Below are 13,498 nucleotides of genomic sequence, written 5' to 3'. Positions count from 1 at the left end.
GCAATTGCTTTGATATTTCAATCCATACCCGAAGCCTTAACGTTGCAGGTAGGACATCTCGATACAGCCAAGGCTGTTTGGGATGCAATACAAGTTCGCCATGTCGGAGCCGAGAGAGTAAGAGAAGCACGACTGCAGACACTCATGGCTGATTTCGACAAGCTTAAGATGAAAGAGGAAGATAGTATAGATACCTTCGTCGGCAAGTTAACAGAAATCAGTTCAAAATCAGCTTCTCTTGGTTTAATCATAGAAGAACCAAAACTTGTGAAGAAATTCTTGAAAAGTTTACCAAGAAAAAAATATATTCACATGGTTGCATCTCTTGAGCAAGTTTTGGATCTTAATGTGACTACTTTTGAAGATATAGTTGGACGATTGAAGGCATATGAAGAAAGGATAAGCGAAGAAGAAGAGGAGGAGCAGAGTGATGATCGTGAAAAACTAATGTACGCTAACAGCGAGAATCAACAAGAAAGCTACGGGTACGGAAGAGGAAGAGGACGCGGAGGTCGAAGTTCATGGAGAGGAGGAAGAGGCAGAGGACGATCTGGAGGTTTCTATAATCAGAGAGAAGCCTACAAACAAGGACAGCAAGTTCAAACTCGTGATAAGAGTCACATCACGTGTTTTGCTTGTGATAAAACAGGTCATTATGCCTCTGAGTGCCCTGATACGAAGCTTAAACTACAAGAAACCGTGGAAAAGAAAGAAGAAGAGACACAGGAAGCAGATGAATTGATGATGCATGAAGTAGTTTATCTCAATGAAAAGAAAGTGAAACCAAGCGACTTCGAACAAGACTTGGAGAATGTGTGGTATCTTGACAATGGAGCAAGCAATCATATGAGTGGAAATAGATTATTTTTCTATAAACTAGATGAAGGCGTTACAGGAAAGGTTCGTTTTGGAGACGATTCTCGTATTGACATAAGAGGCAAAGGATCAATCAAATTTGTTCTAGACGGAGGTGAGAAGAAAACATTGAACAACGTCTATTACATACCCGGATTAAGAAGCAACATTATTAGCTTGGGACAAGCTACCGAAGCTGGATGTGAGGTAAATATGAAGAACGACATGCTTATGTTATTTGATAAAAGTGGATACCTGATGATTAAAAGCGCAAGGTCAAAGAACCGGTTGTATAGAGTGGTTCTGCAAGCTGATATAGTACAATGTCTACAAGTCTCTGCAACAAGCAACTCTTCACGATGGCACGCCCGACTAGGGCACATAAACACCCAAACAATAAAGACAATGATGAGTAAGGAACTCGTTGATGGCTTACCTGATATAACCCTCGAGAAAGAAACATGTATATCGTGCTTACTTGGGAAGCAAACAAGAAAACCGTTTCCGCAGGCTACTTTATTTAGGGCTACACATCCACTTGAGCTTATTCATGGGGATCTTTGTGGACCTATCACACCCTCTACACCAGGACAGAAGCGGTACGTATTCGTATTAATCGATGACTTCTCAAGATACATGTGGACCGTATTGATAAAAGAGAAAAGTGAGGCGTTTAACAAGTTCATAACATTCAAGAAACGTGTGGAACAAGAAACTGGCGGAAAAATAAAAACATTTAGAACTGATAGAGGCGGGGAATTTATGTCTCATGAATTCTCAGGCTATTGCGAGACACATGGAATCAACAGACACACAACAGCTCCGTACTCTCCTCAACAGAACGGAGTGGTTGAACGGCGAAACCGAACCCTGCTTGAGATGACAAGAAGCTTGCTAAAACACATGAGTTTACCAAACAAGTTATGGGGTGAAGCAGTCAGACACGCAATGTACTTAATTAACAGAGTTGCAACACGTTCTCTCGAAGGCTCAACACCATATGAAGCTCTGCGAAACAAGAAACCAAACCTCGCCCATCTCAAGGTCTTTGGATGCCTATGTTACGCTCGAACGGAAAAGGTGGGAAGAAAGAAACTTGACGATCGGTCAAGAGTTTTGGTACACTTAGGAACCGAACCAGGTTCTAAGGCCTATAGGCTACTAGACCCGACGAGTAAAAAAATTGTTGTGAGCCGTGATGTTCACTTTGAAGAAGATAAACAATGGAACTGGAGCAACGAAGAAGGAACAGAAGAAAGTCCGTTTGAGGTTGAACTACTACCATTGAAACAGAGTGAAACTAGGGTAGTGGATATTCAAGAAGTAAGTGATAATGAAGGTGACGAGAATGTAGATGAAGAAGATGATAATGAAGAAGAGGAGCCGCAGCCAGAGTTGAGGCGATCAAACCGAGTGAGCACGAAACCCTCTTACCTTGATGACTATGTCCTTCTCGCTGAAATTGAGTGTGAAAGGCTTCTGATGGTGATAAATAACGAGCCCTATGATTACAATGAGGCTAGAGAACACAAAGTCTGGGTGAACGCCTGCAAGGAGGAGATAAACTCAATCGAAAAGAACAACACTTGGATTCTCGTTGACCTACCAAAAGGTTTCAAACCTATTGGGTTAAAATGGGTGTTTAAAATAAAAAGAAACGCAGACGGAAGCATCAGCAAATACAAGGCACAATTAGTGGCAAAAGGATATGTTCAAAGGCATGGTGTTGACTATGATGAAGTCTTTGCACCAGTAGCTCTTATTGAGACAATCAGAATGATCATAGCTCTTGCGGCTTCAAAGGAATGGGAGATACATCATCTGGACGTTAAGACAGCGTTCTTACACGGAGAGCTGAAAGAAGAAGTCTATGTTACTCAGCCGGAAGGATTTGAGATCAGAGGAAAGGAAGGAAAAGTTTATAAACTGCACAAAGCTCTCTACGGTTTGAAACAGGCCCCTAGAGCATGGAACATAAAACTCAACGGGATCTTGAAGAAACTAGGTTTCGTGCGTTGCTCAAAAGAGCCCTCGCTCTATAGGAAAGAAGAAAAGAAAGGCTTGCTTGTTGTCTGTGTGTATGTCGACGATCTTCTTGTCACAGGTTCATCTTTGGGTTCGATTATCAAGTTTAAACAAGAGATGGCTCGAACGTTTGAGATGAGTGACCTTGGTAGATTGACTTATTACTTAGGCATTGAGGTACGACAAACCAATGAAGGAATTACATTGTCACAAGAACGATATGCTCAGAAGATTCTTGAGCAAACCGGAATGAATGATTGCAATCATATACACATACCAATGGACGTGAATACAAAGCTGTCAAAATCGCCTCAAGAACAGAGTATCAATGAAAGAGAATACAGAAAGAGTATTGGCTGTCTCCGTTATCTTCTGCACACACGACCCGATCTCTCTTACAGCGTTGGTGTGCTTAGTAGGTACATGCAAGAACCGAAACAATCTCACAGTGCAGCTCTAAAGCAAGTGTTGAGATACTTGCGCGGAACGACTTCTCTTGGTTTAAGGTTCTCGCAAGCAACAGAACAAGAAGAACTAATAGGGTTTAGCGATAGTTCGCACAACGTAGATGAGGATGATGGCAGAGCTACAACTGGACATGTTTTCTATCTCGGAACCAGTCCTATAACCTGGTGTTCTCAGAAACTAGAAATTGTAGCCTTGTCATCTTGTGAAGCAGAGTTTATGGCTGCTACGGAAGCTGCGAAACAGGCAATATGGCTCCAAGAACTTATGAGTGAAGTCGTGGGGCATGAAAGCAAGAAGGTGACTATAAAAGTCGATAACAAATCCGCAATCTCGCTCACCAAGAATCCTGTATTCCATGGTAGAAGTAAACACATTCATAGAAGGTATCATTTCATACGAGAATGCGTCGAGAATGAACAAATTGAAGTGGAGCATGTTCCGGGAAGTATGCAAAGAGCCGACATTCTAACGAAGTCCCTAAGCCGAGTTCGTTTTAAAGAGATGAGGAGTCTTATTGGAATGCAAGTAGTGTGTGAGGATGAAGTCAAGCTTAAGGGGGAGAATGTTGGTTTAAGCTTGAAAGATAGCTTAAAACACAAGCTATCCTAAATTGAAGTGTTATGATTATCCATAAGAGAATAGGAAATATTGAAAGTGTGATTACTAATAGGATTAGGATTATCTAGTCTTATATATTGAAGTGTAAGGTGTTGAATCAACTTACGGATTGTGTGAGTGATTGAGCTTTAGTTTTGAGTTATTTTCTAAAGCAATACGAAAGTGTTTGAAGTGATTTCGATCTTTGATTTCTATACATACTTCCTAGGTTTATTATTTCTGTTAAAGCTTGAAACCACAAGGAAATTGTCAAATGCTTAGGTGGAGAAAGTAGTTAGCGTACCGGTTGTTTTTGGAGGCCTTTGAACGCCTCTCTGTAGACAATGTTGTCTATCGTCTTGCTTCCCTCCACATTACTGCTCATGTCTAAAATCTTGAGACCTTTGGGTGTTGTGACTCTTGACAGGGCCACATATAGCTGACCATGCCGTTACTATTTTGCAAAATAATTAAATATTAATCAAATAAAACTTTTAATTTTATATAACTAAATAATAATATTGACTGATTTCTTAAATTTATTTATTAATAATGAATATAGTTAAGGTTTCAGTTTAAAAATAAAAAAAGGTTTAAAATTTTTGTCATCAACAAATATAGACTGATATTGACTATATGAACCAAGCTGGTAACTCTACAGAGACGAAAGACGGTTTTTTCCCGACACCGCGTGCTAGACTGTCTGCCCTAGAATTTTGCGTTCGTAGTACATGAATGATCTCTGAGCTGAAGAAATTTTCTATCAGGATGTTAATATCTTCCAAATAACTTGCACAAGCTGGTCATTCTTATGGTTCCAAAACCAACTTCGCCAATTGAGAACAATCTGTTGCAAACGTGACCTGAAACTGACGTAAATTTCTCATACACTTCATTGTCCATATTAATGCTTCCACCTCCGAATGAAGATTTGAGAGACTCTCCCTTACGTTTCTTGTCCCCATCAAACCATCAACCTCTAGTGTGTTATACCAACCTTCTCCTGAAAACAACTCGTTATATTTCCAAGATCCATCTGTAAACCACCATTGCCCTGAAATTGATGGTAGGTTCGTAGCCTCAACATGTTGTGCCATCTTATGTATGCCAATACTTGTGCCGCAGCCCAAAGTGTAGATTCTGTTTCCGCCACTCTAAATGTTTCCCTGAGATCAATGTCCAAATTACTGAAAACTTTGTTATTCCTTCATTTCCAAATGTGCTATAATATCCATGCAAATTGATGATCATCTATTTGCGGAACAACTCTCCAAAATAGATGGTCCATATTTGTGAAGAGAGAACTAGTGGAGAAAATAACTAGATTTGATGGTATTTTTGATAGTACCCAAACCTGATGCACTGGAGAACATTAAAAAAATACATGGTTTATTGATTCTTCTGAAGTCCCGCATCTAGCACAACATATATCTCCTTGTATTCCTCTTGCTCGCAGATTTTTCTTGACTGCTATACACCCATAAAAAATGCGGTGGGCACCATACTTTCCAGCAGAATGCTTTTAGTATGTCAATTGTGGTCCCAACACTGCTGGTGGTGTTTCTTTATCCGGGTAAACCCATTCGACTTGATATCCTGATTTGACCGAGTATTTTCCATTATTAGTGAAATGCCATCCATCCCTATGTTCCATCTGAGTTCTACTCAGTGGTATGTTTTCTATTTTCACATCATGGGGATCCACCAATGCCCGAATTGCGTGTGAATTTCAAGTTCGCGAAGCTGGATTGATGAGAGAATCAACTGTAAGGTCTGGGTAAATGTTGTTTTGATTTTTGTTTGTTTGTCTCGGGCGAGTGGTTGGGAGCCATATCATGATCCCACCTGTTTGATTAGTCTTTTGCTAACCAGAGATTAGACAGTAAATATAAAAGGTAAAACCTTAAGAATATGTATTTAAGATGAAACACCATTCTAGGATAGCAATGCTTTTAAGTTATTACAACCATTTAAGATTTAAACACATTCACAAACATCATATTAACAAAGGGTTTTAAAATGAGATATTCTTTAAGCAGATTTGGCGAATCCAACTCTTGCTTTCCCATAATCGAACACAGTGTGGTATGGTCCCATGAATATACCACCCAAGATCCTGCATTGTTTGCATAATTACAAAACTTTAGAGTAAACCCATTTGAGTTGTTTTTCTTTGTTATAGTAGATTAGATTTTGCCAATGAAGATTACCAGAGAGGTCCACGAGGTGGAGGGATATCCATGGCAGTGAAACCACTTGTGCACTGAGCCTGAACTCCATCCCCAATCTTGAATATATACTGCTCGGTGAAAAAAATGGAAAAGACTTTAGTTTAAACTCCTTGTCATGATATTAGTAAGCTGAAATCTAAAGAGAGTAATGAGAGTAGTTACATCTTGAGGTGAGAGATCAAAGGGTTTGCCACCAATGGTGAATGTGACTATTGGCATGGACGAAACCTTCTCGCAGTTCACTGCTGATTGTTGGTTCGGACTTGGTATATGGTCACATAGCTAAAGAAAAGTTTCAAGGATATTACATTTTAACATGTTTTATGTCCAAAAAATGGCTTCAAGACTCTCAAGATTAAACTCACCTCAATTCACTCTGCATCCACACGGTTGCCATTTCACAAACGCTGCACATCGCTTCGTTTATAAGATCTGATGTTCCATCGTCTAGAACTGACTTAATCCCCATTCTGCAGGCAAAACATGAATCAGTTTTAAGTTTGCTAACTAACGAACCAGAGATGTTCTTTCTACAAGGATTATGTAATTCACTGACCTCTCATTGAAACCGCAGAGTCCTATCTGTGAGCATACCTTCCTAGGATCCGCCTGTAACTCAAAAAAGATTCAGAGTATTGATTTCAAGATTGTGTTGTTTATAAATAAGTGTGAATGTTTTGGTATGAGTTGTAACTTCAACCTGAGATAAAAGGGAGTTCAACATCGTTTTTACATATTGACATATGACGGTTTTGCACTCTTTGCTTGCGACTCCTACTGCTCCAATCGCATGATTGATCATTGTGATGACACTCTAGACAACAAATAGAAACTATTCAGCATGTTTCAAGTTCTAAATAGTGCAATAATCTACATCTTTTCATATGTTGCTATAAACATGAGTTAACCAAATCTTTCATTATATATTAACAAACTCTAGCATGTAAACAAAATTTTGCAAAAGTCATGGGGTTCAGCTGACCCTCTCCTCCTTGCCTAACTCTGCCAAGGTTGATAAAAAGTTTGGCTACCAACTCTTGTATTAATGATAAATTACGGGACAAATCGGAAAACAAAACATCTCGTGTATAAGATTATAAAATGGTTCTCTTATAATAATTCTTTCAAGGGAGAAGAGAAAAGACTCACTGAATGAAAGATGTCTTGTTCAAGAGCCCCTCTCTAAGCCACTGAATTTGAGGTTAGTAACTTTCTTATTTGGCAAGCATAACATATCCGTGTACTCGATAAGTCTTTGAGAGTGAGTTCCAATCTCATTCCCTTAGAACACCCCACACACTATCACGACTACCATATATGATATATTGCAACTGAAATTTTAAAATGGTTCTGTTCTTTTATCAACAATTTAATTTGTTATCTAAAGTAACTAAATTATAGTGTCCAAAGCAAACAAAGCTTTTTTGTCAGGAAGTGTGCTTCAAAGTAAGATGAATGAGGGATATAATCAAACAAAATAATATATAACAGAGAACAAAAGATCGGGAATATCACTAAAAATTGCATAGATTTCGTTATGAGTTTCTAAGGAGTTGAGCAGCTGTACCAAGAAGGGTGAATCCAAAAGCATGTTGAGGGTGAATTAGTTTGAAAATAAATTTTCTATAAAAATACCAAAATGTTAATATATAATTGTAATTAACAAAAATATAATACCGAAAGATTCTTGATTATGACATTAATGAATTTAAGCACAATAGTTTATTCTTGTCTAGACTATTGTTTCTAAAATTCAAATTATGAAGAAAAAAAATTAAGTTAGGATTCTCTACAAGTACAAATAGGACAGCAGTTTCATTATCTCTAATTTTGTTTCATTAATATCCTCTTTCACCACACAAGGTAATTCAAGAAGGAAATATTGCTTATCAGCATAAGTGTAGAGATTTGAACATCACGCAACTGAGATTTGCAGATGATTTAGTTTCCACAGATCGATAAATTGCATTTCTTAATAGTATTGTTTCGGTTATACAAGATTTTGAAAAATAGGTTTAGCTATTAACTTGAGCAAAGCAGCTTTTTATATTACTGGAAGAACGTCTCATAAACTTCAAGAGTTGACAGAAATCATGAAATTCTAATTGATCAGTTTCCAATCTTATACTTGGGGTTGCCTCTGAATACAAAGAGAATGACTCTTTTTTTCTTTTCAAAGAGCACGACTCATGTGGACTATGACCCTTTGTTGATACAAACAGATCATGTTTTATCTCATGCGTATCCCCTATATATTATTTGAGAAGCATTGCAATATTTTTTTTATAACCATGTGTCATCACTAGAATGATTCTTAGAATCTTTAGAGAAATAGGTTGGTCCATCTAAATATATATAAGCTTTTTATTAAACCACAATAAATACATTATTAATGTGCTTCATTATTTTCTTAAATAAGATTACGGAATTGTCTAATGTGGCTAAAGTATATATGACAATTAATGATTTTGAATAATAAAGATTTGATAAAAATAAGTGTGTATTATAATTATATTTGTTTAATTTTAAGCTATTAAAATAAATTAAACAATCATAGTAACCATATAATAAAAATTAAAAAATTATTTATATATTATATTTTGAATTTTTAAAAACGAGTATAAATTACTAAAACTGTTAAAAGTTTCACATTCAAATTTTGTGATCTATGATTTAAAACTTTTGTTATGACATGATACAAATAATTAAAAAAATAATATAACTTGAAAGTCTCATTTAATAAGTATCAAAAATAAAAGATATATAAATATATGTATCATTTTATATTAAACTATATTCCATATAAAAATACATAAATATCTTAATTTTGAAATTTACTTTGAACATTTTTTGATAAAAAATTTGAAAAAATATTGACAACTTAAGTTTTTAAAATATTATAAAGTACTTAAACCATTAATTCCACAGTGAAAATTTTGTTATCACTAATTTAGACTTTTTGCTATAACAGATACAAATGATAAAAAAAAATATTAGCAAAAAGCATCATTTAATAAATATTAATATTAAAATATACCATATATATGTTACTATCATTTAAATTTAATTATATATCATATCAAATAGAAAAAAATATTTCTTCGATTTATAAAATTTGTTTATATGTTCGCACCAATTTAATTATATAAGTAGTAGATAATGACTTTTAATTATTCAATATATATTTATTATTTCATAATATGTTATAAATATATAATATATAAAATAATTTATATATATAATGTTCATCCCGCGCAAGAACATAAACAAGGTTATAAACAAGGCGCGGGTCTTAACCTAGTCTTATATATTAAAACAAAAGTCACAACCTTGATTCATGTGTGATATTTTAAAAAATGAACCATTACTAAAAAACCATATTTCATTTATTCTCTAACTATCTATCTATACTATTAAAAGAGAATCACTCCTAAAAAATCTACTTAAACAAGGTTGTTGGACCATTTCATTAGACTTAACTATTTATTTGGTCTTAACTTATATTTCTCTAACTATATAAATACTTTACATAATTTAAATGAATTCATTTATTATTTTCTCATAATCTATTATATAATTGCTCTAACAATAAATCCATATGAATATATGATAGATTATTCAAATGTGATCATTACCACATATAATTCTATTAATAGTATAAATTTTTAATGGTTTAGTTATGTTTAATAGGTTATATAATTTATATTTTAAAATTTTAAGTACTCATTTGGTCCTTACTTTGGTTTCTATTTTTTCTATGCTCGATTATTTATGAAATCCAGCTTAATTTTGAGTTTTTTCCCAGTTTGCTACGGTTTAGTGCACTCGGATAAATGTACTCAAACCTATACATTATCTCTTATATAAAAAGAATTTATTTAATTTCAAAAATAAACCCGCGCTTTTTAAGCGCGGGTCAAAATCTAGTATCTTCATTATAACTTACTAAAATACTGAATTTATTGGCGAAGTGGGTCACTTTCAAGTTTGTAATTCGGGCTTTGGGCCGCACGAAGTTTTTATTCGGCAAATGGGTCGCGTGTATTTGTGACCCAATGCAACTTGAAAGCAAAAGACGAAATGATCCTTTCTCCAGCTGCCGAATATCGGAAGTGCCACTCCCCTCTCGCACGTGAGAGTTTCGTCGACTTTCCCGGTTCCCGAAAAACCCGGGTCATTAACGTCGTCGTCTTACCTACACTGGGCGGTAAACGACTTTCTGGTAAATTCTTTTACTGGGAAAGACTGAGAGGACTGTTCGTCTTTCGACCTAGATCCACCTGTATTCCCTAGCCTGTCGCAGCCGTTGGAGAATCTTCCCCGGCGATAATTAGACCCCAGGCGACGCCTGTAGTGATGACGAAGTCCAAGCAAAGTGAGACAACCGTTCGTCGTCGGACCAGATCGGCTGGCGAGGAGCTCCCGGAGTGCCCTCCTGCGAAACAGCAGCGCTATCCGGGTATGTGTTTCGTCCACCTCCGTTCATGTGGATTCCGTCTTTGCATGTCATCGGAGAGATTCTTTAGTAATGGTTTTATTGTCTCTTGATTAGTCGACACCGTTTTCTGTTTGAAGCCATTTATTTGAGTTATCGATTTTTGTTCGATTTGTAGATTCTGGATCTGAGGACGGCCCCGGTGGTGGTGATTCCTCAGGGGGACAATTCTCTGATGGGGTGCCCTCATCTGTGTTGCCCCGGAGACTGTTCGCATATGGTGCGTACCCGACAAAGTTGCGAGTAAACATCTACTCAAAATCACACGTCATCGGTTCTGTTGCTGCTGCTCTAAGGGAGACAGATGCGATGGACACTTTGATGGCTTCCCAGTTTCGGAGGCTGTTTGAGCTTCCCGTTGTACGCTGCCAGAACTCTACGAAGCTCATCGGCTGCCTCCTCAGCCGACAGCTAGTTACGGCTCGCAGACACGAGTTCTGGTTCACCTTCGGGCCCGATCCACTCCGTTTCTCGCTGGATGAATTCCGAGACGTTACAGGTTTGAACTGCGGAGCTTTCGATGTTCAGGATTCGGAAGCATCTGAATATGTTCCTCCGACGATGTGGAACAAGCTCTTTGATACGGCTGTCGGTAAGATAACAGTCCTGAGTGTACTGCGCATGTTGGGAAATAAATATCTAGCTGTGGAGAAACGGCTCATTTTGGCTCTGATAGCGTTGGTTGATGGTGTTCTCTGCCCCAGTAGCAAAGATCTTAAACTAACGCCCATGTACGTTGAGATGCTGTCAGACGTTGAGAGCTTTTTGGCGTATCCGTGGGGTCGAGAGTCGTTCTTGACGACCGTGCCGCGTTTCCTGCCTCCCCTTGTTGTCGCACCACGTGAGAACCCACTGCAAGTGATGCGTGATCGGCTATCGCAAAAGACAACAGTTTGCTATGGGTTTCCACTTGCTCTGCAGTTGTTCTTATTTGATGATGTGCCTCTGCTATTGGAGAAAATTCCCGACGCAGGGAACACCACCACTTTCATTGATTCCCCCGGAGCTTGCTCTTTGCCGTCGACTATTCTCACAGTCAACGACATAGTCGCTGTCGAGGAAGACCCAGACGTAGGTTTGTTTTCCCTTTGTTTTAAATACAGTGAAGTAAAACGGTTACGGCTTTTGGTGTTAACGTGTCTTCCATTGCTTTTTGCCTGTCTACAGCTCTCTGTCCACTTCACCGTAATTCCTGATGAGGAACGGCTGATGTTGCTGGACCAGAATGAAGATAGACAAGTAACTTCTTTGGTGCAGAAGTTGCTTTGTGGGGAAACATTCAAACCTGAGGATTTTCCAGGTGGTGACGAGTTGTTTTCCCCCAAGTTAAAGGTTCCAGACGCTGCGCAGGAGGAGGGAGCTTGTCCCACTCCCGTACACGTGAGAAAATTGCGACCGCGTAATGCAGTGCCCATTGAAGTTGAAGAGATTTCTTCTTCTGGAAACAGCGGAGAAGGGAATCGTCAATGCTCAGAGAGGTGTACGCATGAAAAATTTAAAACATTGGAGATTGGCTTACCTGAGGTCCATCTGATTCCGCCGTTGTCATTGATCCTCGTCTGCCTCGTCGGCGTCGTATGTTACACCTGCAAGAGAGTAGGTTTGAATTCTTTATTTTTGATTTGTTGTTTTGCTGCTTGTTTAAAAACTGATCATGTCATATACGTTTTAAAAGATGACAGGGGATACAAAACAAAAACAATGCCGAGCTCTATGAAGGTGACAGTGGTGCAGCGTGTACAGAATATGTGACACACTTTTCGCGTTAATGGGCATCGTTATTCAGTTTTAATCAAGTTTTATGATGACAATAAATATGTTGTTTTTAAAAATAGATTTGTCAAAGTCTAGCTGTTGAGACACATGGTTCGTTGACAGATAGTTCGTTAGAGCCATACTTCCTATGTTTATTTTTTCTGTTAAAGCTTGAAACCACAAGGAAATTGTCAAATGCTTAGGTGGAGAAAGTAGTTAGCGTACCGGTTGTTTTTGGGAGGCCTTTGAACGCCTCTCTGTAGACAATGTTGTCTATCGTCTTGCTTCCCTCCACATTACTGCTCATGTCTAAAATCTTAAGACCTTTGGGTGTTGTGACTCTTGAATTGGCCACATATAGCTGACCATGCCGTTACTATTTTGCAAAATAATTAAATATTAATCAAATAAAACTTTTAATTTTATATAACTAAATAATAATATTGACTGATTTCTTAAATTTATTTATTAATAATGAATATAGTTAAGGTTTCAGTTTAAAAATAAAAAAAAGGTTTATTTTTTTTGTCATCAACAAATATAGACTCATATTGACGATGTGAACCAAGCTGGTAACTCTACAAAGACGAAAGACGGTTGTTTCCTGATACCGCGTGCTAGACTGTCTGCCCTAGAATTTTGCGTTCGTGGTACATGAATGATCTCTGAGCTGAAGAAATTTTCTATCAGGATGTTAATATCTTCCAAATAACTTGAACAAGCTGGTCATTCTTATGGTTCCAAAACCAACTTCACCAATTGAGAACAATCTGTTGCAAACGTGACCTGAAACTGACGTAAATTCCTCATACACTTCATTGTCCATATTAATGCTTCCACCTCCGAATGAAGATGTGAGAGACTCTCCCTTACGTTTCTTGTCCCCATCAAACCATCAACCTCTAGTGTGTTATACCAACCTTCTCCTGAAAACAACTCGTTATATTTCCAAGATCCATCTGTAAACCACCATCGCCCTGAAATTGATGGTAGGTTCGTAGCCTCAACATGTTGTGCCATCTTATGTATGCCAATACTTGTGCCTCAGCCCAAAGTGTAGATTCTGTTTCCG

General features: G+C 37.6%; 1 pseudogene; it reads right to left on the bottom strand.

Annotated features, from left to right (window-relative positions):
• Nucleotides 1-5,884: 5,884 nt before the first annotated feature.
• On the bottom strand, nucleotides 5,885-7,096 carry LOC103849875 (annotated as a pseudogene).
• Between the last annotated feature and the right edge of the window lie 6,402 nt (nucleotides 7,097-13,498).

This window comes from Brassica rapa, chromosome A09, assembly GCF_000309985.2.
Source record: "Brassica rapa cultivar Chiifu-401-42 chromosome A09, CAAS_Brap_v3.01, whole genome shotgun sequence".
Taxonomy (NCBI): domain Eukaryota; kingdom Viridiplantae; phylum Streptophyta; class Magnoliopsida; order Brassicales; family Brassicaceae; genus Brassica; species Brassica rapa.
The sequence above is the reverse complement of the archived record's forward strand: the minus strand, read 5'-3'. Positions and strand labels throughout refer to the sequence as shown.